The sequence below is a fragment of the Heterodontus francisci genome, chromosome 13 (genome assembly GCF_036365525.1).
Source record: "Heterodontus francisci isolate sHetFra1 chromosome 13, sHetFra1.hap1, whole genome shotgun sequence".
In the NCBI taxonomy this organism is placed as follows: Eukaryota; Metazoa; Chordata; class Chondrichthyes; order Heterodontiformes; family Heterodontidae; genus Heterodontus; species Heterodontus francisci.
In genome coordinates, this window is record NC_090383.1 from 98,236,954 (window position 1) to 98,263,685 (window position 26,732).

Here is a 26,732-nt window from a genome sequence, read left to right on the forward strand (position 1 = left end):
ATTGGGATATACACATGGGATTAAGGGGGAAGCTTAAATATCATAAAACAATCTTTAAAAAATAATGCCCTGCATTGTCGTGATCCCCCACTTGCAGCGTAGCCACTCAACATCTTTAAATGCCCATCTAAATGGATGCTGCCCCAGCCCATCTACGTCTGCTGAGAAAGCTCCCTCCTCCTCTCTGGCCTGCATCCCCTCACTGAGTAAGATTGGCATGATGTCAGAACCTTCTGTCTGCCCCACCCCCACAACAGAGAGAGTAAGGTGTGCTCCCTTTGCCAGGGGTGGGGTGGTGAAAACAGGAATCGTGCAAACAATTTATGCCCCTCCCCTTCCACCTGATTTCTTTCCCCTTCCACTCTCACTTTTCCCTCTGGTCCAATTAACCGCCATTTAACCGTTACTCTGCTACAACATATATTACATAATACATTCAGTTTCTGGATGTCTAACTCTTCCGTATATCTGTTCAGTAAATGGTTTTGTTCCTTTAGTGACTCAAAAACCATAGTATGTCATGATCTTCTATCAGTTTCTTCTCTGAATTTTCATCAATCTTCTTCTTCCTCAATGGTCAAGTCTCTGTTGTTTTCTCCTTGCTAATTGGTTACATCGTAATTGATAATTTCAACAGTCATGTGCATTAAAACTTTCTTATCCTGAAGGAAGATCCAGCCAAGCTAAGTCTTGATGTTCCAGGGTTTGATGTGACTTTATTACTCCTCGCCCAGCAGTTGTAACACCAGGCACTCCACACTTTCCGACTCACTTACTCACTCTCACAAGCCTTTTGCATGGTGCTGGCACTGGTTGCTCCTTCCTCCAGCTCTCTGGGGTACTGCAGTTCTGGTCCCAGTTTCTTGTGATTCTGGTCTCATTAGGAGAGATCGCTGGAGGAAAAGACAACAGTTTCAGATAACTGAAGGAAAAGAATACAATTGGCAGAGTTGTTGATGTAACAGGCACACAGAAAGACAGAAATAAAAAGAGAAAAACAGAGCAAGGAAAGAAACAGGGACACGAAAAGGCAGTAACAGAACACATACAGGCGAAAATAAGAAAGAAACTAGGAAAACGTAACAGATAATGAAACATAAGGTGAGCACCGTGTGTTAGTAAACCTGAACAGCCCAAAACGATAGGATGTAGGTCCCTCTCTCTGAAGACTGCAAAGATCCTGCATGAAATGCGTTTATGTACTTCCTAGGGGACATAAGCCCACAACAACGAAAAATGGTATTATGATTTTCAAGTGAGGAGGGGTTGAAGGGCTCCCCTCTTTTCCCTCTCCTTGTTTGACCACAACAGGTTTATTCCATTTTTTTAATGGATATACTTGCCAATTCAATGAATGTTTAACTGTTTAGCACCATGATCATAAAAAGAACCAATTGGACAGGTTTTTACGAGTTTAACAAAGAAAGAGGTTAACTTTATTATACTTAAACCAATCTAAATAAAATAATAAAATACGCACCAACTTTCACACACACACAAATAGGTTACAGAGTGGGGAAGAATAGTGTCATGAAGACCCCACCTGCCACGAATGAGGCATATTAATTTTGTCATATGAAACATTAATTTTAAACTGTTGCTGGACTAAAGAGATGAATTGTGTAAAGAGATCAGCAGTGGATGTAAAAATTTGCATTCTAAGAGACAGTTGCCTAGGAAAAGACAATGAAACTGCTCCCTGATCCAATTAACCCAAATGGATTTTGATCATCAGACACTGAAGGTGTAACAAGCCAGCATTCCATTCCCCCCCCCCACTCCCCCCCCCCACACTGTGGGTGTCTGCTAAGATGAAAGGAATCCACAAAGACGCGGGCGAGCTTGTTAAAAAACAACTAGTCACATGACTAACCTGCTGGCCCAGGGTTTTTGAATTTTGTTCACAGGACAGTTTGAAGTCAGAGACTGCTTTGAAGACAACAGAGAAGGAAGGTCTCTCTCCCTGGCCCTCTCTCTCTCATGAATTTCCAGATCCACTGAAATCACTTAAACCTCAAGAGAGAGGACTCCTACATCGAAACAAGTTTGAAAGCGTGCACTGGGCCCCAACAAAATGGCAAGATTTAACTGCAATCAAAGGCTCTACATTGAACTCAAAGGACAGTAAATGACCTCCAGCTATTGCTTCAAACTTTTCCCCTTTATTCTTGCTTCTTTTCTGCCTCTATCTGCGTGTATGTTTATCGCATATGCATGCTAGGGTAGTCGTGTCGCGTATTTGTGGTAGTTTTAACCGAATTAGAGTTTTAAGGTTAATAAACTTACACCGTTCTTGCTTAAATCTAAGAAAACCTGTCTGGTTAATTTCTTTGCTTTGCCTTACATTTGGAGAGCAGTGAACAAGGATTCACTGAGGGGGAGCTAAAAACACGGTGTTTTAAAAATTTAACCCTGTTATGATCGAACCAGGCAAAGGCTGAGAGGGAACCCCTGGACCCCTTTCTCGCCTGGTCATAACAGATAGATTGGTCAAATTAGAGTCCAGAGAAATAAAAGGGGTATACTGTCTGTGCAGGTTGGTGACTCGTCTGGCTTCAGGCTGAATTTGGTAGTCCTGAGGCTTCCGGTTTGGCGGTTCTCCGGGAGACAACAATGCAGCTGAATTTCTTCTCTGTCTGCTCCTTCCGGAAACTTCTCTACCCACTAGCACCATCCTCAGGCTTAAGTAATTAAGTACAATGAGCATCAGTGAACAGACTAACACAATCAAACACAGATCAATTAAACCACTGAACATTATAGTCTGAAGCAGGGAATATACCTCGCTGCTCACGGTCAGCAGGCAGAGTTCGAAGCTTGCAAGGTTTGAGTGGTTCGTCTCCACCAGTTTCATATTCAGGTTTTCAGCCGGATTTTAAAAAATCATCATTTGACCTAGCACGTTTTAGTGACAGTATTAATTAGCAATCTCACCCAAAGAGGCCACAATGATGGCTGGAATGAGACATTTTTTAAAAAATCATACCGGTCCATGGCCGTGGACGCCATTCTGGAGCTCTAAGGGTACTCGTAGCACTCAAATGACAGGTTCTGATGAGCCCAATTTCTCGCGCAAGGATCATGCAGCATGCATCAGTCCCATGAGTCAAAGTGCGTTTTCCTTTTGTTGAGTAATGATGTCCTTCTTGGATGTGTCAAAATGAATACAGGTTATACTTTTTACAATGACACGCTAGCCATTGCTGCATGAATTTATCAGTTATAAAGGTTCTGAACAATGAAAAGAATTAATTCCCCCCCACACCCCACCATCTCTTCTGAAGGTGTGGGCTAGAGTTGAGGTATAGCTCTTTGGTTATCATCAACTCTTGGATACCTAGTCCAAACGGTCATTCTTCATGCATGAGTCTCAATAGTGAAGTGCTTCCAAACTATTCAACTACAAAAGGCATCAAAGTTGAGTAGACTCTGGTCTCAGCAGATATTCATCCACCTCTGTGGACTTTACAGCAGGAGTCACGGGAAAGGGAATAATACATTTAGAGACTTACTGCATATAAAAATATCTTTTTGACAGAATTAATCTCCAAACTATTAATTTCTTATTTTTATGTATACATGCATGCTGACAAGATTTTGGACACTTTACAAATATTTGTATACTGTATTAGTACCTGCAATCATAAAAGAAGTGAAAGTTATTATTATGCCAAGGTTAATCTTACTTTAGTAGATGATTATTAGAACCATAGAACCATAGAAAAATTACAGCACAGATGGAGACCATTCAGCCTGTTGTGTCCGTGCCGGCTGAGAAAACTATCCGCCCAATCTAATCCCACCTTCCAGCACCTGGTCTATAGCCTTGCAGTTTATAGCACTTCAGGTGCATGTCCAGGTACCTTTTCAAAGAATTGAGCATTTCTGCCTCCACCACCATTCCTGGCAGTGAATTCCAGACACCCACCACCCTCTTGGGTGAAAAAGTTTCTCCTCATGTCCCCTCTAATCCTTCTACCAATCACCTTAAATCTGTGTCCCCTGGTAATTTACCTCTCCTCTAGGGGAAGCAGGTCCTCCCTGTTTATTCTATCTAGGCCCCTCATAATTTTGTACACCTCAATTAAGTCACCCCTCAGCCTCCTCTGTTCTAAGGAAAACAACCCTAGCCGATCCAATCTTTCCTAATTGCTGCAACTTTCGAGCCCTGGCAACATTCTTGTAAATCTCCTCTGTACTCTCTCCAGAACAATTATGTCCTTTCTGTAATGTGGTGACCAGAACTGTACGCAAAATGTGGCCTAATCAGTTTTTAATACAGTTCCAGCATTACGTCCCTGCTTTTGAGTTCTATACCTCGCCCAATAAAGGAAAGTATTCCATATGCCTTCTTCACCACTCTATCCACCTGTCCTGCCACCTTCAGGGACCTGTGGACATGCAGTCCAAGGTCACTCACTTCCTCAACCCCTCTCAATATCCTCCCGTTTATTGTGTATTCTCTCGCTTTATTTGCCCTCGCCAAATGCATAACCTCACACTTTTCTGGATTGAATTCCATTTGCCACTTTTCCACCCACTTAACCAAACCATTGATATCTTTCTGGAGTCTACGACTATCCTCTTCACTATCAACTACTACACGGCCAATTTTTGTGTCATCAGCAAATTTCCCAATCATGCCTCCCACATTTGTGTCCAAATCATTAATATATACCACAAACAGCAAGGGACCCAAATCTGAGCCCTGTGGAACACCACTGGAAACAGCTTTTCATTCACAAAAATATCTGTAACTACTACCCTTTGTTTCCTGTCCTTTAGCCAATTCTGGATCCAACCTGCCACAGTCCCTTGTATCCCATGGGCTTTCATTTTATTGACCAGTCTGCCATGTGGGACCTTGTCAAATGCCTTACTAAAATTCATATAGACCACATCCACCGCACTACCCTCATCAATCCTTCTTGTTACTTCCTCAAAAAACTCAATTAAGTTCGTAAGACATGACCTTCCCTTAATAAATCCATGCTGACTACCCCTGCTTAATCCGTGCCATTCTAAGTGGCAGTTTACCCTGTCCCTCAGAATAGATTCTCAAAAGTACTTTGGCAAAATACAAAGTATAATGTCAACTACTACAGTGCATGCTACGGAACATTTGGAACATTCTGAAAAAAACACTTGAAATGGTATAATTTTCAGTGCTTATTTTTATGTGGGAGCTTCAGTAAATTTCCCCCATTTTTTGACCCTCTGTCTCTTCACCTTGCCTGACATTGCGCTCACAAGGGAGGACAAAAGGCCAGCTCCCAAGCTATCGCTAATGCTTTCTGTAATGATCTGCTAGTTTGCACCAGGGACCATTCCTCTGCCCAACCACTCCCCCACCCCTTACATCAAGACACACCCCTTCACACTTACTTCCCCATTCCCCAGAAGACACTGCAGCCTCCAATCAGATTCTCTCTGAGAATTGATGAGGACGCGAAGCTGTGACTTTCCCTATTTTGTAGTATCGAGCACCACTATGTCCCCCGATTGGATAACATTTACACTGGAATTAACGTCCCGTCTAAGTGCAGGAACAGACTCAATATAATTTATTTGCTGTTTGGACTGTAGGTTAACATATTGTCATCCTGAGTCAATGCAGGGATATGAGAATCGATCTGTTAGTAAGCTTTCTCCTATGGTTGTGCTTTGTCTTTTTGCGGTTTATAATATAATATAAAGCATGCAGATGTTGAAATGATAATAGTAAGGGAAAGTGGCTGAGCTTTAAAGAACAAGAATATCCCCAAATCGGCCCCCAACCAGTAGTGAGAGAGCTGATCTCAGGGGCGATGGTAGGAATGCTACAATTGGCCTCAGCATTTCTGGTTTAGGGCAGAGTAAAGCAGCAAGGTTCCTAACTGATATTTAGTGAATCCTGCTGCAAGTGCATTTGTGTGGACATTAGGTGAGGATGGTATCAAGGTTGGCTGCGATGCCTTTGAATTGATACTCACTGTCAAGAATCACACATATTTCTGGGCCACTTGTATGAGATATCAGAGGGCATCTGGCACTGTAGAGCTGTCCCACAGTGAGGAAGGAACACTACCAAGAGAAGCAGGAAGGAGTACAATTGGTGGAAAATAAAGAGGATTTTTTTTCATAGACTTATAGGGCTGAATTTTGTTGAGCTCCCAACGTCAGGCTCCATGGCGGGGGTGGGGCCGGAAGATAGCAGTGGTAGAGTCCGCCATGGAGCCTGACGCTGGGATTGCTGGGCCCAATCTTCCCGCCGGCGGTGCGGCTCCGTGGCAGCCCCCCGCCGATTGGTGACGGGACCCAACTTTAAATATTGAAATAAAGGACATGAATACATTAACAGACGATTCCCCGCGATCTTACCGGTTGTCTGCGATCTTCCGTGCAACGGCCGGCACTCACGCACTTTCACTTTCACGTCCAGGGAAAGCTGGCACCACTGAGGGGGGTAAGGGGGGAATTTAGGATTTTTAGTGTAGTTGGGGGTGGGGGGGTGGGGGGGAGTGGGAGAACAGGGTCAACTCTGCATTTCTAGTGTAGGGGGTGGGGGAAGGGCTGACCTCTGCACTTTGTGCAGTTGAGGGGGATGAGGTCAACTATTCAATTTAAGTGTTTTTTGGGGGGGGAAATGGCTACCATTTATTTTCTGTGTATTGGGGGGGTGAACGAGTCACACATTTATGTACAGTGTAGTGGGGGTGGTGGTGTTCCAGGGTTGAATATTTTTCTCTCAGTGCAGGTCCGGCAGCCCTTTAAAAATGTGCCAGCGCCTTTGCAGAGGCATCTGATGCCGTTGCCGGCATCACAGAGCCCACCCCCACCACATGATTGGGGGGGTGGGGGAACGGACCGCCCTCTGTATGGAAATCAGCCGCTGTGCGCTGGACAGTGGCAGCATGGTAGTCTGGGCTGGTATTTCTTTCACCCACTGCCGTTCCTGGCGGCAGGAAAATAAAATTCAACCCATAGAATGAAAGAATGGTTACATCACAGAAGGAGGCCATTCGGCTTGTCGTGCCCTGCAAATTTTTTCTCGTCAGATAATTGTCCAATTCTTTTTGGAAAGGCACGATTGACTCTGCTTCCACCACACTCTCAGGCAGTGCATTCCAGACCCTGACTACTCGCTGCGTTAAAAAAGTGTTACCTTATGTTGCTGTTGTTTCCTTTGCCTATCACCTTAAATCAGAGTCCTCTGGTACTCGATCCTTCCATCAAAAGGAACAGTTTCTCCTTATCTACTCTGTCCAGACCCCTTATGACTTTGAACATCTCTGTCAAATCTCCTACTAATGTTCTCTTCTCCGAGGAGAACAGCCCCAGCTTCACCAATCTAAAGTGTGGTGCCCAAAACTGGATATAACACTCCACTTGAGGCCGAACCAGTGTTTGGGAAGTGGATATTGATGATCCCATAGCAGAGTTCTCCTGTTAGCCTGGGAAATATGCCTTCCAGAGTCAACATTACAAACAAAACATCAGTCATTCGTCTCACATTAGTTTTAGGTCAATACTGATGCAGGATGACTGTTTCATTAGTCCACATCAAAGTTACGAGACTTCAAAAGCAATTCTTCCTGTGAAATGCCTTGAGATGCTCCAACGTTATGTAATGAACTCAGGTATTACTTATTTATTCCTTAAAGACTTTTTGGAACTTATCGAATGTGGAGAAGCAGTGTCTCCCGTGTTCTGGCGTAACCCCTGAGCTTTGGTTTCAGTGTTGTCGATTCTGGCAAAAGAGAAAGCTTCAGAAGCAAGAAGTTTATTAAATTTGGTCCCAAACTGTTGCTAATTTACAGCCAAAATTTTAAGATAGCTTTAAGAAAACTGCAAAGTGCAAGCTAGAGCTTTATGCTGGTAAACTTCTGTTTAAGTAGCTGCTTGGTCATTGTCTTTAACATTTAAAACCTAATACTCTCAATAGAGTTGGAAAGCGTATTTTGGAAGATGAAGGAGTTTTAAAAATCCTGAGGAAACAAAAACATCCAAGGCAGTTTAAAGAGGTTGCAGTGTCTCTCTTACAGCTCTCTTATAGAGAAATTAATTGCAAGACAACTGTGGATGAAAGTGAGTCCTTTGGTCCCAAAGTCCATTTCAAGTGTAAATCACTGCAGTGGAAGAAAGTCCTGAGAATCAGTCCTAAATTTCATCAATTTGAAGCTATGCCCCTTATTCTATTCCCAAGTCACAACTTGAAGGAGTGCTAAGGATTAGTCTTTTCTATAGATTTTAATGTCTTTTACAATCTCATGAAGATTCCCCCTCAGTTTCCTCCTCTCAAAGCTGAAGAGTCAAGTTTTTCTAGCCCTTTGTCATGTTGAAATTCTCTGACATTAAAAATCAGCCTCATACTCTTGTTTCAGAAAATTTGGCTACACAGTTTATCACTGCTCAGTTTGGAGACTTCCTTCATCATTAGCTCACATTGCACTTAATATGGTTAAAAATGTTTAAAATAGGGCAGTGTCTCAACAATGTCATCTACACTGATGTACAGCAGATTTTGAGGATGCCATGCCAATTTCTGAACAATTATCTATACATCTTTATGCTGTTAAATGTGACTCACATTTATTTTAATACAACAACATTTATCTCATTTGACTGGTACAGTTTGTAGCAACCAAGTAAGACAATTTAACTCCAGGCAGGTTTTGGGCAAGTGAGTAGTGAGAGCAATTGCAAACTCAATCATTGCCTAAGAAATAGGTCCTAAGCTATTTTAACTCTGGGCCTCATTTAAATTTGGCCAAAAGATTTCCTGACTATTCCAGGCAGGAAGTGGGCAAAAAACGTCAGAAAGCCGCCTGCTGACATCAGGTTTTTTTAAAATTCATTCATGGGACGTAGGCGTCACTGGCTAGGCCAGCATTTATTGCCCAGCCCTAATTATCCTTGAGAAGGTGGTGGTGAGCTGCCTTCTTGAACCACTGCAGTCCATGTGAGGTAGGTACACCCACAGTGCTGTTAGGAAGGGAGTTCCAGGATTTTGACCCATCGGCAGTGAAGGAACAGAGATATCGTTCCAAGTCAGGATGGTGTGTGACTTGGAGGGGAACTTGCAGGTGGTGGTGTTCTCATGCATTTGCTGCCCTTGTCCTTCGAGTTGGTAGAGGTTGCAGGTTTGGAAGGTGCTGTTGAAAGAGCCTTGGTGCGTTGCTGCAGTGCATCTTGTAGATGGTACACACTGCTGTCACTGTGTGTGGTGGTGGTGGAGGTAGTGAATGTTTGTGGATGAGGTGCCAATCAAGTGTCCTGGATGATGTTGAGCTTCTTGAGTGTTGTTGGAGCTGCACCCATCCAGGCAAGTGGAGAGTATTCCATCACATTCCTGACTTGTGCCTTGTAGATGGTGGACAGGCTTTGGGGAGTCAGGAGGTGAGTTACTCGCCTCAGGATTCCTAGCCTCTGACCTGCTCTTGTAGCCATGGTATTTATATGGCTAATCCAGTTCAGTTTCTGGTCAATGGTAGCCCCTAGGATGTTGATAGTGCGGGATTCAGCGATGGTAATGCCATTGAATGTCAAGGGGAGATGGTTAGATTCTCTCTTGTTGGAGATGGTCATTGCCTGGCACTTGTGTGGCACGAAAGTTACTTGCCACTTATCAGCCCAAGCCTGGATATTGTCCAGGTCTTGCTGCATTTGGGCATGGACTACTTCAGTATCTGAGGAGTCGTAAATGGTGCTGATCATTGTGCAATCATCAGCGAACATCCCCACTTCTGACCTTACGATTGAAGGAAGGTCATTGATGAAGCAGCTGAAGATGGTTGGGCCTAGGACACTACCCTTAGGAATTCCTGCAGTGATATCCTGGAGCTGAGATGATTGACCTCCAACAAGCACAACCATCTTCCTTTGCGCTAGGTATGATTCCAACCAGTGGAGAGTTTTCCCTCTGTTTCCCATTGAGTTCAGTTTTGCTAGGGCTCCTTGATGCCATACTTGGTCAAATGCTGCCTTGATGTCAAGGGCAGTAACTCTCACCTCACCTCTTGAGTTCATCTCTTTTGTCCAAGTTTGAACCAAGGCTGTAATGAGGTCAGGAGCTGAGTGGCCCTGGCGGAACCCAAACTGAGCATCACTGAGCAGGTTATTGCTAAGCAATTGCTGCTTGATAGCACTGTTGATGACACCTTCCATCATTTTACTGTTGATTGAGAGTAGGCTGATGGGGCGGTAATTGGCCGGGTTGGACTTGTCCTACCTTTTGTGTACAGGACATACCTGGGCAATTTTCCACATTGCCAGGTAGATGCCAGTGTTGTAGCTGTACTGGAACAGCTTGGCTAGGGACATAGCAAGTTTTGGAGCACAAGTCTTCAGTACTATTGGTGGAATATTGTCAGGGCACATAGCCTTTGGCAGTATTCACTGCCTGCAATCATTTCTTGATATCACGTGGAGTGAATCGAATTGGCTGCAGTCTGGCATCTGTGATGCTGGGGACTTCAGGAGGGATCATCAACTTGGCACTTCTAACTGAAGATTGTTGCAAATGCTTCAGCCTTATCTTTCACACTGATGTGCTGGGCTCCCCCATCATTGAGGATGCGGATATATGTGGAGCCACCTCCTCCAGTTAATTGTTTAATTGTCCACCACCATTCATGGCTGGATGTGGCAGGACTGCAGAGCTTAGATCTGATGCATTGGCCATGGTATCGCTTAGCTCTATCTATCGCATGCTGCTTACGCAGTCTGGCAGGCAAGTAGTCCTGTGTTGTAGCTTCACCAGGTTGACACCTCATTTTGAGGTATGCCTGGTGTTGCTCCTGGCATGCCCTCCTGCACTCTTCATTGAACCAGGTTTGGTCTCCTGGCTTGATGGTAATGGGAGAGTGGGGGATATGCCAGGCCATGAGGTTACAGATTGTGGTTGAGTACAATTCTGCTGCTGCTGATGGCCCACAGCGCCTCATGGATGTCCAGTTTTGCATTGCTGGATCTGTTTGAAATCTATCCCATTTAGCATGGTGGAAGTGCCACACAACACGATGGAGGGTATCCTCAATGTGAAGGCAGGTCTTCGTCCCCACGAGGACTGTGCGGTGGTCACTTTCTACCAATACTGTCATGGACAGATGCATCTGTGGCAGGCAGATTGGTGAGGACGAGGTCAAGTATGTTTTTCCTTCTTGTTGGTTCCCTCACCACCTGCCGCATATCCAGTCCAGCCGCTATGTCCTTTAGGACTCAGTCAGTAGTGGTGCTACCAGGCCACTCTTGGTGATGGACATTGAAGTCCCCCACCCACAGTGCATTCTGCGTCCTTGCCACCCTTAGTGCTTCCTCCAAGTGGTGATCAACATGGAGGAATACTGATTCATCAGCTGAGGGAGGGCAGTAGGTGGTAATCAGCAGGTTTCCTTGCCCATGTTTGACCTGATGCCATGAGACTTCATGGGGGCCAAAGTCGATGTTGAGGACTCCCAGGGCAACTCCCTCCCGACTGTATACCACTGTGCCGCCACCTCTGCTGGTACGACAGGACATACCCGAGGATGGTGATGGCAGTGTCTGGGCCATTGTCTGTAAGGTATGATTCCGTGAGTATGACTATGTCAGGCTGTTGCTTGACTAGTCTGTGGGACAGCTCTCCCAACCTTGGCACAAGCCCCCAGATGTTAGTAAGGAGGACTTTGCAAGGTCGACAGGGCTGGGTTTGCCATTGTCATTTCCGGTGCCTAGGTCGATGTCATGTTGTCCGTTCGGTTTCATTCCTTTTTATTAACTTCGTAGCGGTTAGGTACAACTGAGTGGCTTGCTAGGCCATTTCAGAGGGCATGTAAGAGTTAACCACATTGCTGTGGGTCTGGAGTCGCATGTAGGCCAGACCAGGTAAGGACAGCAGATTTCCTTCCCTAAAGGACATTAGTGAACCAGATGAGTTTTTACAACAATCGACAATGGTTTCATGGCCACCATTAGACTAGCTTTTAATTCCAGCCTTGTTATTCATTGAATTCAAATTCCACTTCTGCTGTGGTGGGATTTGAACCCACATCCCCAGAGAAATACCCTGAGGCTCTGGGCTACTATTGCATTGACAATACCACTACGCCACCGCCTCCCCTAGGATCATCCAAGGGGTCTCGCTTTCAAGAATGAAAGAGCAGTCCAAGGCTGGGGATGTGAAAGATTTCCTTGTAGGGACCGGAGAAGCATGTCTACTCTTTTTGGAACCACAAGGATAGTAAAAAAACTTTACTGCTTGGGCCTCTTCTGGCACTAGCTGTCCCACTGTCTTCACATGGCGGGAAAGCTACAGTGGATTCCCTGCTCAATCCACCAGTTAAAATTGTATCTGACATGCATAAGTTAAGAAAGACCCACTGGTATTTGGCGGGTTTCCTTGCGACCTACTCAATAAATTCAAAACCATGAGTTCCTGGGGCTTTCTGGTGGGTATGTAACCTGGGCAGTTTTAACTGCCCACCCGCCTGGTTTCTGACCCATATGTACCAATCTTCTTTTCTTTCAATGGCAGTACACCTAATCACTGCATTTGCTCATGACGCATGTAGGTTAGCATTTCCCATTCTCCCTTATTAATTATTTGACAATTAAGGACATAATTCTACTAAGATTGACTGAGCAGATGTACCACAAACCCAACAGTAGTCACAACACTACCAAAGTGAGAGATGGAGAGTTGATTCAGCAATCAACATGTAAGAAAGGGCATAGAATGTCGGTCGAGGGTGACTTTCAAATATGAAGGCCACACATAACGTTTTATGAAAGGAAAGCTAAAAAAAGCAATGCATTTCAGAATCCCAGAAATGCTTTGGATTTCACATGAGGTCATCAAGACCCCCAAAGTCCAAAGTGACCCTTGAAGTCCTAGTTGATTTGGTTACTCCTCATGCTTTCATTGCTTGGCTGAGTCTTCACCCTCATAAAATTTCCTTCACTTTGTAAGCTCTGTACTAGTATTGGCTGGAAATATCTTACAGAAAGCGGTTATAGTTAATTGTTCCCAGATTCTTAATATCTGATCTGATACCAAACTGCAGTCTCATTTTCTTAAAAACCACTGATGCCAAGGAGTTAGACACCCTACAGAATACTTAGAAGAGTGATCCACATCAAATGGCTGATGCTAAAACATATCTTACATCCTTCATTTGTAGCTTTTTTCTAGTTACATTAAGAAGTTTATAGTGAAGGTTTACCAGAAATGCAGCTGGTTGATGTCCAAATCCCAAAGTGCTTTCCAAGCCAGGTCAAGATATTCCATCTACAGAAATTCCTGTAACCTGAGAAGCTTGGGAACAACACATTTAAACATAATATTAATAAAATTTCATCGTATTCTACCTCACGTAGAATTGCGTAGAATTTACAACACTGAAACAACTCATTCAGCCCAACCAGACCATGCTGGTTTCAATCCTTCATATGTGGCTGCTCTGTGCCCCGATCCCTTTATTCCATTTTCTTTCAACCACCTATCTAACTTATTCTTAAAAATTATTCTTAAAAATAAAAGCTTCAGTCACTAACTTCAGTAATGCATTTCACAGCCTTACAACCCTCTCCTGCTCCATATCATAAATATTTTTCATTTAATCTTATATCTATGACCACTCACTCTATACTCCTCAACCATTGAAAACAGTCTAAGGATGATTTTAAACCTGAGTTGGAATCACAGAGACTTACCTGCCCACATCTTGCTCCTTCCCCACAGTCTTCCATTTTAATCTGCTCTTCTGAGCAGGTGAGAAAGACAAACAAGTGGAAGTGCTAATGGCCTTGCCAGGTGAGCATAGCCAGGAATAAGGATTAGAACCAGCAGACTCGGTGGGCCGAAGGGCCTGTTTCAGTGCTGTATCTCTAAACTAAACTAAACTAAACCAGAGAGACCTTTCCTTGCGGGACCAGGAGAAACAGGAATGTTCTTCCCCTAGCAACAACGTTTAGGCCTCCTTTGCCCTGGGCTCCCCACTCCCTGATTGTGAGGCTTCCTGAAGCCCCCTCACTGCAACTTACCTGAGTGTCAATAACCTTTCTCCTGGTCCTTGGCTTCCTGCCACCTGACATTCCACTCCAGCCAGCTGAGCAACTGATCTGGGGCGTGCAGATGAGGCCCAGGAGTTACAATCGCCTGGACCTCACACTGCAGTGGTCAGGACTGCTTGCCGCTGGTCTCAGCCCCCGCCCAGCCAATTCCCACCAGGAGTTAAAACCAAGGCTTCTGTTTCTATCTGTTTTGTTCCATCCATCAAAATTATGAACACATGTCCATAATGGCCACTTAAAGGCAGCCTCCCGCCTCAACTCCGATTTTATGGAAGATGGAGTGGCCTGCCGCCGCGTGGAGATGCCACCAGGTAAGACCTGGCGGCCTCCTAGCGGCCTTGTGTGGGATCCCTCCTTTGGGGGCAATCCATGGCCCCAGGAGGGCCCCCCCTGGCAGCAATGGCCGCCCCCCTGGCAAGACCCACTGCCCCACCCCATCGCTGGGGCCTGTCTGACTGAGCCCCACGACCCCAACCCCACTTACCTGCATCCTGGGGCCTCCTCCATCTTTGGCACTGTAGGCCTCTTTCAATACTGGCAGTGGCCATTGCTCCCAGTAGCCCTGCCAGTACTGCAGAGCTGCCAGCCCTCTAACTGGCCGGCAGGCCTGGAGGCGGGAGCTCATCCCTTAAAGGGACAACATCCCCGATGGCGGGCAGTTAATTAGCTGCCCGGCATGGAATTGCCAGGACCCCCGTCGACAGAATAAAATCTGGCCCAGTACTCCAGTTGATGCCGAACCAGTGTTTTATACAGGTTTATCATAACTTCCTTGTTCTTGTACTCTATGCTCCTATTTATAAAGCCCAGGATTCCATATGCTTTATTAACCACTTTCTCAATCTGCCCTGCAACCTTCAATGATTTCTGCACATATACCCCCAGGTCCCTCTGCCCCTGAACCACCTTTAGAATTGTACCCTTTAATATATATTGCCTCTCCTTGTTCCTCCTACCATAATGAATCACTTCACACTTTTCTGCATTAAATTTCATCTGCTACTTGTCCACCCACTCCACCAGCCTGTCTATGTTCTATTGAAGTTTATCACTATCTTCCTCACAAATCAAAGTACTTCCAAGTTTTGTGTCTTCTGCAAGTTTTGAAATGTGCCCTGTACACCCAAGTCTAGATCATTAATACATATCAAGAAAATCAGGGTTTCTAACATTGAACCCTGGGGAACCCAGGGGCGGCACAGTGGCGCAGTGGTTAGCAGCGCAGCCTCACAGCTCCAGCGACCCGGGTTCAATTCTGGATCCTGCTTGTGCGGAGTTTGCAAGTTCTCCCTGTGTCTGCGTGGGTTTTCTCTGGGTGCTCCGGTTTCCACCCACAAGCCAAAAGACTTGCAGGTTGGTAGGTAAATTGGCCATTATAAATTGCCACTAGTATAGGTAGGTGGTAGGGAAATATAGGGACAGGTGGGGATGTGGTAGGAATATGGGATTAGTGTAGGATTAGTATAAATGGGTGGTTGATGGTCGGCACAGACACGGTGGGCTGAAGGGCCTGTTTCAGTGCTGTAGCTCTAAACTAAACTAAACCTTTCTCTAGTCTGAAGAGAGGGTGCAGAAAAGATTCACAAGGATGTTGCCTGGTTTGGCGGGCTTGAGTTATAAAGAGAGATTGGATAGCCTGGGTCTGTTTTCCCTGGCGTGAAGGAGGCTGAGAGGGGGCATGATAGAGGTATATAAAATTATGAGAGGCAAATACAAAGAAATACTTGAATAATTGGGCATTTTTCCATTAGAACAATGCAAACATATTTAAAATTATGAAAGGATAGTGCAGGTTAGAAAGAAACTGATAGTTTTCAATAGTTGAGGGGTCAAGAACACGGGATCATAGATACAAGATTAAATGTAAGAGATTTAGACCTGAGGCCAGGGGAGACCTCATCACACAATGATTTTTGAGGTTGTGTAACTCACTCCTAGGGTGTGGGTGGTTAAGGCAGAAACTATGAGGGGATTTTATCAGCCCTCTGGAGATGGGTTGGGAGGTGGGAGAGCTGGTAAAATAGCGGTGGGAGGCATCAGGAGGGAAGTCCAATGTCTTCCCACTGCTACGGGATATTTCAGATGGTGGGAACGGCAGCGGCTCTATTGGCTGTTGACCTGAGGCAGGCAGCCGATTAAGGAAATGAACTAGCATATTAACAGCCATTTTACCCCCCACTGGCATTTTATTGGCGCGGAATGTTCCCCTACCATATGGGAAGACCACCAGATACATCGAGGTGATTTTGCTGGGGGGGGAGGGGGAAGCTTCCTTCCTGGGGGCTCCATGACCCACGGAGGGGCCCACCAATGACAACCACAATGTGATCCTGAGAAGCTCTTGCTACCAGCAGCTCATGCTCTGATGCTTCAGCTTCAATTTCAAGGTTTCCAGCATCAGATGATGTCAGGGTCTTGCAGCAGCATCAGCCCCGGCTCAAGCTGTTGTCCATTCTGCAAGGCAAAGTTGTCTATGATACAGGTAGGCTACCACGATTTGGTACACCCTTGGGTGGTTATATTGAAGGCTTTCCCAGACCTGTCCCGGCAACAAAATCTTTGCTTTAGGATGCCAGCAACTGGCTCAATGATTGCCCTTGTGTTGCCATGGCTGCAGTGTGTCTTCCTTTTACTGGTGAGGGAGGGTTTCTCAATGGGGACAGCAACTAGATTTTGAGGGGGTATCCTTTGTCCCCAAGCAGCCATCCATGCATGAGGTGCTCCTATTTGAAGAGTGAAGATGGACAACTGCTGTAGGATGGAAGTATCATGACAACTCTCTCTGACAGAGGCCTGCATGATGTGCATGGCATGATTACTCACATTAAGTGAATGAAATATCTTTCAAGACACAGAAGCAGCTGGTTCATGTGGTGATGCTCTGATGGCCACATGTGTACAGTCGATTGGAGAAGCTGGGGTTCTTCTCCTTAGAGAAGAGAAGGTTAAGAGGCGATTTGATAGAGATGTTCAAAGTCATGAGGGGTCTAGACAGAGTAGATAGAAAGAAACTGTTTCCATTGGTGGAAGGGTCGAGAACCAGAGAACACCAATTTAAGGTGAATGACAAAAGAAAAGATGCCAACATGAGGAAAAACTCTTTTTACGCAGCGAGTGGTTAGGATTTGGAATACACTGCCTGAGAGTGTGTTGGAGGAAGATTCAATTATGGCATTCAAAAGGGAATTCGATAAGCACCTGAAGAGAAAAAAAATGCCGGGGCTACAGGGAAAGGGTGGGCGAGTTGGACCAGCTGAGTTGTTCTTGCAGAAAGCCACTTGGACACGATGGGCTGATTGGCTCCTTCTGTGCTGTAACCATTCTAAGATTCTATGATTATTCCCTACACTTAGGGGAAGCTGCAAAGCCAACAGCCCACTGCTAGTGTCCAAGGAGGTAAAGTAATTGGTCTTATTGAATAGGACAGCAGTCACCTATTTTATGCAGAAATGTTTTGCTGATTTGCTGATATTTGCCATGTTAACAGAGGCAGCCTGGAATTACCCCAAAGAATATGAATTCTGTGCTGTAGTGACCTTCATGGCCACAGGCAAGACACGTCCACCTTTGAAGAATTGTTGGAGGTCTTGCTGTAGCAGTGGCACAGGGCAGCTACAGCCTCGCTGCTGTAATGTAGCCTTCTCAAACACTGCTCTGCATTAAACTGTAGGTCCGTATATCCTATGTAGTGGGTATGGACATATTTGTGGTGCCCCCTTTTGGTGGTCTCCTGTGGCTTTGCTGCAGTTTCCCATGGTCTCCAGCTGATTCTGCACTTCCTCCTCCAATTAGAAAAAGCATTGCATTTTCCAAAGAATTATGTGGGTGTCTGAGCCTTCTAAAATGTTGCAAGCAATGTAAAAACTTTTCCACACAAAAGCCTAACCCTTCGTATTAAGACAACCTTATATCCAAGATCTAAAGATTTGCAGGTGAGTGTTCCTTTAAATAAAGCTCCAAATGACCTGTTTCCAGTCTGTGCTGCCCACTCTACTGGACGGGTCCTGCAATAAATGGTAGCCCTGCCATTTTGCCTGAAAATTGCATCAGACTATGTCATAGGAACATCGGAACTGGAGTAGGCCATTCAGCCCTTTAGCCTGTTCTACCATTCCATGAGTTTGTGGCTGATCTGTTTCTTAAATCCAACCACGTACCTTGGCTCCATATCCTTTCACACCTTTGAACAGCAAACACCTATAGACCTCAGATTTTAAATTATTATTTGAGCTAGTGTCTACTGCTTTTAATGGGAGACAGTTCCACACTTCTACCAGCCATTGCATGAATAAGTGTTTCCTAACTACTCTCCTGCTTGGTCTGGCTCTGATTTGAAGGTCATAGGATCTCAATTCACATTCCATAATGAGGCTCCCACCCTCCTTCTCTGAAGCCTACACATGATGGTGGTGAGGTAATCAGGAGCATAAAAGGGGCAGTTTTGAGGCTGCCAGCACCCAGTTTATATTGGAGAAGTGAGTTAAAATCAGCCTGACTAAATGGTTATCTTTCAATTTACAAATGGAAGCAATGCAAACAGGCAGAAAGCGTCCTCTGTGATTCCCCAATCGGGTACTAAAGGTACTCATGCTGCTACGTCCTCTGCTTCATCAGACGCTCAGCAATGTCTCCCAGCTGAAAATCTGAGACCTCCTGTTCCACATGTTCCCTGCGAAAGCCATCTCGAATAAGGGAGTTATGGAGCATGTGCTTACCATCATGACGCTGGTAATTTTTGTAGGATGCCCTTTGACCTGTCAAGATATTGAAATTGCTACCTATAGTTTGTTGAATGATGACTCTTTAGAATCTCTTTATATCTGTACTCTGCTATTATCCTTGGATGCCACAGAGGAATCATGAACCAAAGTTGCACCAGTCCCTCAGGATTGAACCGTTGACTTTGCGATTAATAACAAATAATGGAGGTAAGCTGGACTGTCGTAAAATAAGGCTTCAGGGCTGCTGCCAGGTGTGTAGACTTTCACCTGCATTATCCTATACAGATGATCACATAAGCTCCACTTTAAATGAGTTGAAGTATTGTGCACTTGTGTCCAGGAACACATAAGGCTATATGTATGCAATCAATTAAACCCAAGGCTTTGGGGATTCCTGCCATTTGGAAAAATCTCTACCACTGCTCCCTTTTGTCCATGGGAAAACTAATGTAACTGCTTGCTCTTGCTTTATGCTTTGTTGCATTGCAGACTCACTGATTGCCCCTGCCCATCTGGAAAGAGTTCAAGGATGTTATGATATTCACTGCCAAAGGCAGCGTTGTGCCGGCTCTGGAATTTGGCTGGAAGCATAAATCTTTCACCACCTCCCTGGTGAATCAGATACTCTGTGTGCATCGCTGCTCCTTCAAATCCTGATAACTTTTGATCAATATATACAGATTCCAGGGAAATGGTGGGTTGGAGCCTTCGTTCTGCATTGCATCCTTGCTTTCCTGGTAATCAAAAGTTCCTCTCCAATCTCCTCATCTTCCTGCAAGTAACATGTGTATAGTGTTTTATTTTATTCATTCATGGGATGTAGACATCGTTGGCTTGGCCAGCATTTATTGCCCATCCCTAACTGCGCTTCGGAAGGTGGTGGTGAGCTGCCTTCTTGAACCGCTGCAGTCCATTTGGGGTAGGTACACCCACAGTGCTGTTAGGTAGGGAGTTCCAGGATTTTTACCCAGCAACAGTGAAGGAACGACAATATAGTTCCAAGTCGGGATGGTGTGTGGTTTGGAGGGGAAATTGAAGGTGGTGGTGTTCCCATGCGTCTGCTACCCTTGCCCTAGGTGGTAGAGGTCGAGGGTTTGGAAGGTGCTGTCGAAGAGAACTTGGAGGGTTGCTGCAGTACATCTTGTAGATGGTATACACTGCTGCCACTGTGCATCAGTAGTGAAGGGAGTGAATGTTAAAGGTGGTGGATGGGGTGCTAATCAAGCGGGATGGTGTTGAGCTTCTTGAGTGTTGTTGGAGCTGCACCCATCTAGGCAAGTGGAGAGTATTCCTGACTTGTGCCTTGTAGGTACAGGCATTGGGGAATCAGGAGGTGAGTTACTCGCCGCAGAATTCCCAGCCTCTGACCTGCTCTTGTAGCCACAGTATTTATGAAACTGGTCCAGTTCAGTTTCTGCTCATTGGTAACCCCCAGGATGTTGATAGTGGATGAATCAGCGATGGTAATGCCATTGAACATCAAGGGGCGATGGTTAGATTCTCTCTTGTTGGAAATCATCATTGTCTGGCACTTGTGTGGCATGAATGTTACTTGCCACTTATCAGCCCATGCCTGGATATTGTCCAGGTCTTGCTGCATCTGGGCACGGGTTTCTCCAGTAACTGAGGAGTCGTAAATGGTGCTGAACATTGTGCAGTCATCAGCGAACATCCCCACTTCTGACCTTATGACGGAGGGAAGGTCATTGATGAAGCAGCTGAAAATGTTGGGCCTAGGACACTACCCTTAGGAATTCCTGCAGTGATGTCCTGGGAGTGAGATGATTGACCTCCAACAAGCACAACTATCGTCCTATGTGTTAGGTATGACTCCAACCAGTGGCGAGTTTTCACCCTGATTCCCATTGACCTCAGTTTCGCTAGGGCTCCTTGATGCCATACTCGGTCAAATGCTACCTTGATGTCAAGGGCAGTCACTCTTACCTCACCTCTGGAGTTTATTTCTTTTGTCTCTGTTTGGACAAAGGCTGAAATGAGGTCAGGAGCTGAGTGGCCCTGGTGGAACACAAACTGAGTGTCAGTGAGCAGGTTGTTGCTGAGCAAGTGCCTCTTGATAGCACTGTCGCCGACACCTTCCATCACTTTGCTGATGATCGAGAGTAGACTGATAGGACGGTAATTGGCCAGGTTGGATTTGTCTTGCTTTTTGTTCCCGGACATACCTGGGAAATCTTTCACATTGATGGGTAGATGCCAGTGTTGTAGCTGAACTGGAACAGCTTGGCTAGGGGCGCAGCTAGTTCTGGAGCACAGGTCTTCTGTACTATTGCCGGAATGTTATCAGGGCCCATAACCTTTGCAGTATCCAATGCCTTCAGCGGTTTCTTGATATCATGTGGAGTGAATCGGATTGGCTGAAGACTGGCATCTATGATGCTGGGGACCTCAGGAGGAGGCTGAGATGGATCATCCACTCAGCACTTCTGGCTGAAGATGGCTGCAAATGCTTCAGCCCTGTCTTTTGCACTGATGTGCTGGGCTCCCCCATCATTGAGGACGGGGATATTTGTGGAGCCTCCTCCTCCTGTTAATTGTTTGATTGTCCACCACCATTCACGGCTGGATGTGGCAGGGCTGCAGAGCTTAGATCTGATCCATTAGTTGTGGGATCGCATCGCTCTATCTATTGAATGCTGCTTACGCCGTTTGACATGCAGGTAGTCCTGTGTTGTAGCTTCACCAGGCTGACACCTCATTTTTAGATATGCCTGGTGCTGCTCCTGGCATGCCCTCCTACACTGTTCAGGACTGATCCCCCAGCTTGATGGTAATGGTAGAGTGGGGGATATGCCAGGCCATGAGGTTATAAATTGTGGTTGAGTACAATTCTGCTGCTGCTGCTGATGGCCCACAGCGCCTCATGGATGCCCAGTTTTGAGTTGCTAGATCTGTTTGAAATCTATCCCATTTAGCATGGTGGCAGTACCATACAACACGATGGAGTGTATCCTCAATGTGAAGATGGGACTTAGTCTCCACAAGGACTGTGCAGTGATCACTCCTACGAATACTGTCATGGACAGATGCATCTACGACAGGCAGATTTGTGAGGACGAGGTCAAGTAGGTTTTTCCCTCTGGTTGGTTCCCTCACCAGCTGCCGCAGACCAGTCTAGCAGCTATGTCCTTTACGACTCACCCAGCTCGGTCAGTGGTGGTGCTACCGAGCCACTCTTGGCGATAGACATTGAAGTCCCCCACCCAGAGTACATTCTGTACCCGTGCTACCCTTAGTGCTTCTTCCAATTGGTGTTCAACATGGAGGAGTACTGATTCATCAGCTGAGGGAGGGCGGTTGTTGGTAATCAGCAAGAGATTTCCTTGCCCATGTTTAACCTGATGCCATGAGACTTCATGGGGTCCAGTGTCAATGTTGAGGGCTCCCAGGGCAACTCCCTCCCAACTGTATACCACTGTGCCACCACCTCTGCTGGGTCTGTCCTGCCGGTGGGACAGGACGTACCCGGGGATGGTGATGGTGGTATCTGGGACATTGTCTGTAAGGTATGACTCCATGAGTATGATTATGTCAGTCTGTTGCTTGACTAGTCTGTGGGACAGCTCTCCCAATTTTGGGCACAAGCCCCCAGATGTTAGTAAGGAGGACTTTGCAGGGTTGATAGGGCTGGGTTTGCCGTTGTCATTTCCAGTGCCTAGGCCGATGCTGGGTGGTCCGTCCGGTTTCATTCCTTTTATTAGACTTTTTGGCAGTTTGATACAATTTGCTAGGCCATTTCAGAGGCCATTTAAGAGTCAACCACATATCCCAAAGGGACAGCAATTGTGTAAATAGGTATGATGGATGCATCAAACTAGACACCAAAGCTGGACTAAAAATCTCCTTGAATCATACAAAAGAATTGAAATCATTGAGAAACTACCTTCCAATTGCAAGTGGAAGTTGCTGACTGCCTCTTTAAAAACCTTTTCACCTTAAGGCGCAAACACTCCCCTTTCACCTTCGGTTCGAATCAAGCCTAGGTTGATGGGATGAATAAAGTAGAAATTGATATGTGTTGCACCAATTGTTTGGGCTTAAATCAGCTTATTAATGTAGCAGTGGAACAGTCTGCACCTAACCTGTGAATTTCTTGGGGCCTTTTTAGGTGTCCTGGACAGACAACTAAAACAGGAATATGTTAATTAGCAGCCTAACACCTCTTGAAGCACCCCTTTATAAAATTATTTATTAATGAGCAGGGAGACATTGGGCCTTCTGCTGCTCCTGGCTCCACATTCAGGTAAATCTAACTTAAACACTTATGCCCACAAAATTCAGGGCACCCCAATATTGCAGAGGGAGTTTCAAAGAGCCGTTAGGCCCCTTATTTGAATATGCAAAGAGCCTAACGCTCGTTTCAGCTGTGGGCCCCCGACAGCAATTTTGCTTTTGCCAGCAGCAATATGACAGGCAGTGCTCTTCCAGCCCATAATGAGTGTGTGCTACCTGCCAGCCATAGTGAAGGCTTCGTAGGCAAGTATAATACCCGGAAAAAGGGAGCAGCATCAAAAATGGGCATGGTTAGATCGTTTGTAAAAATGCAACAATGAGAAAAGAAACTATCTGACTGTTAAAACCAGGTGAGAAAGGTGTCTAGGAGTCCCTTTTAGCCTTCACCTTAAAGCCTGGCTTGGGTGTAAAATTAAAACCCCACCTGGGCCCAACCCAACCACAGCCACCCCGAACCCGACCCGACCCGGGCCCGAGTCCTTTAATTTTTTTTATACCTGACCTGACCTGACACGAATATCGTTCATTCGTTCTGGAAGCAGGCTATTCCTTCAGTTGGAGTTGTGGGGAATCATGGGTAAGCCCGATCCCGTGACTTCCCAGAAGCAGCAATGTCCGGCTCGACCCGACCCGACCCGAGCCCGAATGCTGGACTTGGAATATAGACCCGACCCGACCTGAACCCGACACATGTAGTCGGGTCTTGTCGGGTTCGGGTCGGGTAGCTGGGCCTTACTTCACCTGGTCTTATTGTAACAGGGTTTGAATTTTTAAACACACTTTATTTTGAGCTCCCCCTTGGTGAATCCTTATTCACAGCTTTCCAATTATAAGGCAAAGAAATGAGCATAAACAGGCTTTCTTAGGCTTAAAGAAGAAAAGTGAAATTTATTAAACCTTAAACTTAAACTGCAGCACACACTAGCATGCATTCGTGATATGAACATGCAAATAGGGGCAGAAAAGAGAAGAAAAAGAAGTAAAAAAGTTTGAGACAATCTCTGAAGAGGGTTTTTTACTGTGCTTCAAGCTCACCATAGTCCTTTTATAAGTAGTCTTGCTTTTCATTGGGGCCCAATATTCTTAAACCTTGTTCACTGTAGGAGACTTTTCTCTCTTGGGGTTCATGTGTCTTCAATGGGTCTTCATTTCCGTGAGAAAGAGGTGGGAGCAGACAGGAGAGAGGTCTTTTCAGTCCAGGAGCAAAGAGCTTTTCTGATGTTCAAACACTCTGTGGCAAGTTCAAATTCAAACAGCCAGTTAGTCATGTGACTAAACTGGTCTGACCAGGTATTCTGTGTATTGGAGAAGCAGGGACTGGGTCCTTTGTTCCAACACTGTTTGCTAGCATGCAAAAAAGGTCTTTCCAGTGAGGGGCCTGGCAATTCCTTGTGATAGGCCCTCTTGGTGAAATAATGTGTGCCTGATTCTTGGCAAGTGGGGGCCTGCATGACACTGACATTCTTCAGTGCACGATAAGACTAAGATCATCATTAGGGTCATGTTGACATCTACTGTTGCAGTGCAGCTGTTTACAGAACAGGTAAACAAAAGCTAGCGCAAGGGGAAAAAAATCCAGGGTATGTACAAAGAATGCAGGCGGACTAGCAAGGAAACCATAATATGTTAAGCCTAAATAATTGCCATAACTTAAATTGAATCATGGTTCAACAGATAATAGCAATGTTACCATCACAATTTATAATTGTGTTTTGAAACTTAACAGATGAATGAAATGAGAGTGAAGAGGAAAACAATTTAAAAGAAGTTGTAAAAACTGTATGTGCCATGTAGTGACTTTTTTCAGATGTAACTAGTTTCAGTGCTGCCTATTTGAAAGAAAGAACCTGCATTTACATAGCATCTTTCTTGACCTCAAGGCAAAGTTCTTCACAACCAATTAAATGATTTTGAAGTGAAGTCATTGTTGTAATGTCAAGAAATGCAGCAGCATTTATACGGTGCAAAGTTAGGAGGCAATGTAAATTGTGTAGATGGGACCAAGAAGTTACAAAGAGACATGGACAGATTAAATGAGTGCTCTGTGCCTCCCCAATTTGAATAGGCACATGGAAAACTTGCCCAGAGAAGTAGGCTGGGAAGCACAAAATTCAGCAAGGCAAAGCTCTTAAAGGACTCCAGGTTGTATGGTGGTGACAGCAACACTAATTATTCGCAAAGGCATCACGGAAGTACATGGGCAGCTCTCCTTTCAATGATGCTGAAGTATGAAAGCTGTGCGGTGGGAGGTGCAACACAGGAGATTGGTCCTATGTGGGGCTGAATGCCACCCACCAGGTGACAGCTGCAGAGAAGGAGGTGTTACAACCAGATGAGGAGGGGTCACAAGACTCCCCTTTTGTCCTTCTCCTTGTTTGACCGCAACAGGGTTTATTCCTTTTAAAACAGTGGACGTGCTTACCACTTCAGTGAGTGTTTTACCTTTTATCTTTGTTGTGATCGTAAGAGAACCAATCGGATAGGTTTTCTTGAGTTTAAACAAGAGGTTAGTTTATTGTACTTAAAAAAAAATAAACCTGATCTAGATAAAATAATAAAATTACTCTACACTTTCACTCACATGCACACGGGAATCATGCACACAAATAGAGTACAGAGTGATAAAAAATAGTCTGGTTTGGATTAGAGTCCAGAGCAAGTAAAAATAATATACAGTCTGTGGGGTCAGGTAATTCCGTTGTCTTCCGGCTGAGGTTGTGATCTTGAAGTCTCTGGCTGGTAGGAGTGCACTTTGTGGCTGGCCCACATGGTTGCAGGTTTTTTCTTGAAGACAGAGTTGTAGGTGGCTTTCTTTCCTGGGGTCTCTGTCTGTAGCAAATGCAGGCTTGGATGTTGTACAGTCGCAGACAGTTTTTAAACTTGCAATGTTATCTGGAGAGAGAGAGAGACAAACACACACAGTCCTACTGGGGTCTTGCCTCATCAACACTCAAAGCTTGTCTGCTTCAAAGTCTCAGGAGCTTGTCCTTTTGCAAAAGACTGCTAGTTTTCCACAGATGAGGAGGTGGTCACATGATTGTCTAGTGTCCTCGTTTACAGTTTAATTAAATTTGAGTCTTGGTATTTTTCAATCTCTCGCAAGTGTCATTGTTTCAATGTTCACCCTTGAAAGTATGTTCCAAGATGACTTTGAATGTTTTGCCATTAGAAGTGAAGCTGTTAGCTGTTTCAACTTCATGAGGCATTGTCCTGGATTCAACCTCATTAGACATGCATCTTCAATTCGATGTCCTGGAATGTGAGGTATTTCAATGCAAATTGTGGTGGCCATCTTTGCTGCCAGTTTTTTAAAAAGTTAACTGTAGGATCCCAGCTCCTTTTTAAAAGTTTAATGTAGGTTTCCAACTGGTGAATTAAAAATCCTCATTTGGTATTGCATGTTTTCTTGACAGAGGTCACTGAGTCAGTGCAGTCATCTACCTAACTTGTACCAAAATAAGAATAATTGTCATAATATCGTCCAGTGGTCAGCTGTATCAAACGCAATGGAAATCTTGAGGAGGATGAGGAGGGACATCATGCCACACAGCATATCATTCATGACTTTGCCGAGGGTTGTTTCAGTGCTGTGAGGATGATAGAAGCAAATTGAAGAGATTTGGACAAGGAATTAGGGGGGAAACAGGCACGGAGCTGGGAGGCTGTGACACATTGCAGGACCTGAAGAGAAGATAGGAAGGTTGGGCATGGAAGAATAGTTGAGGATAG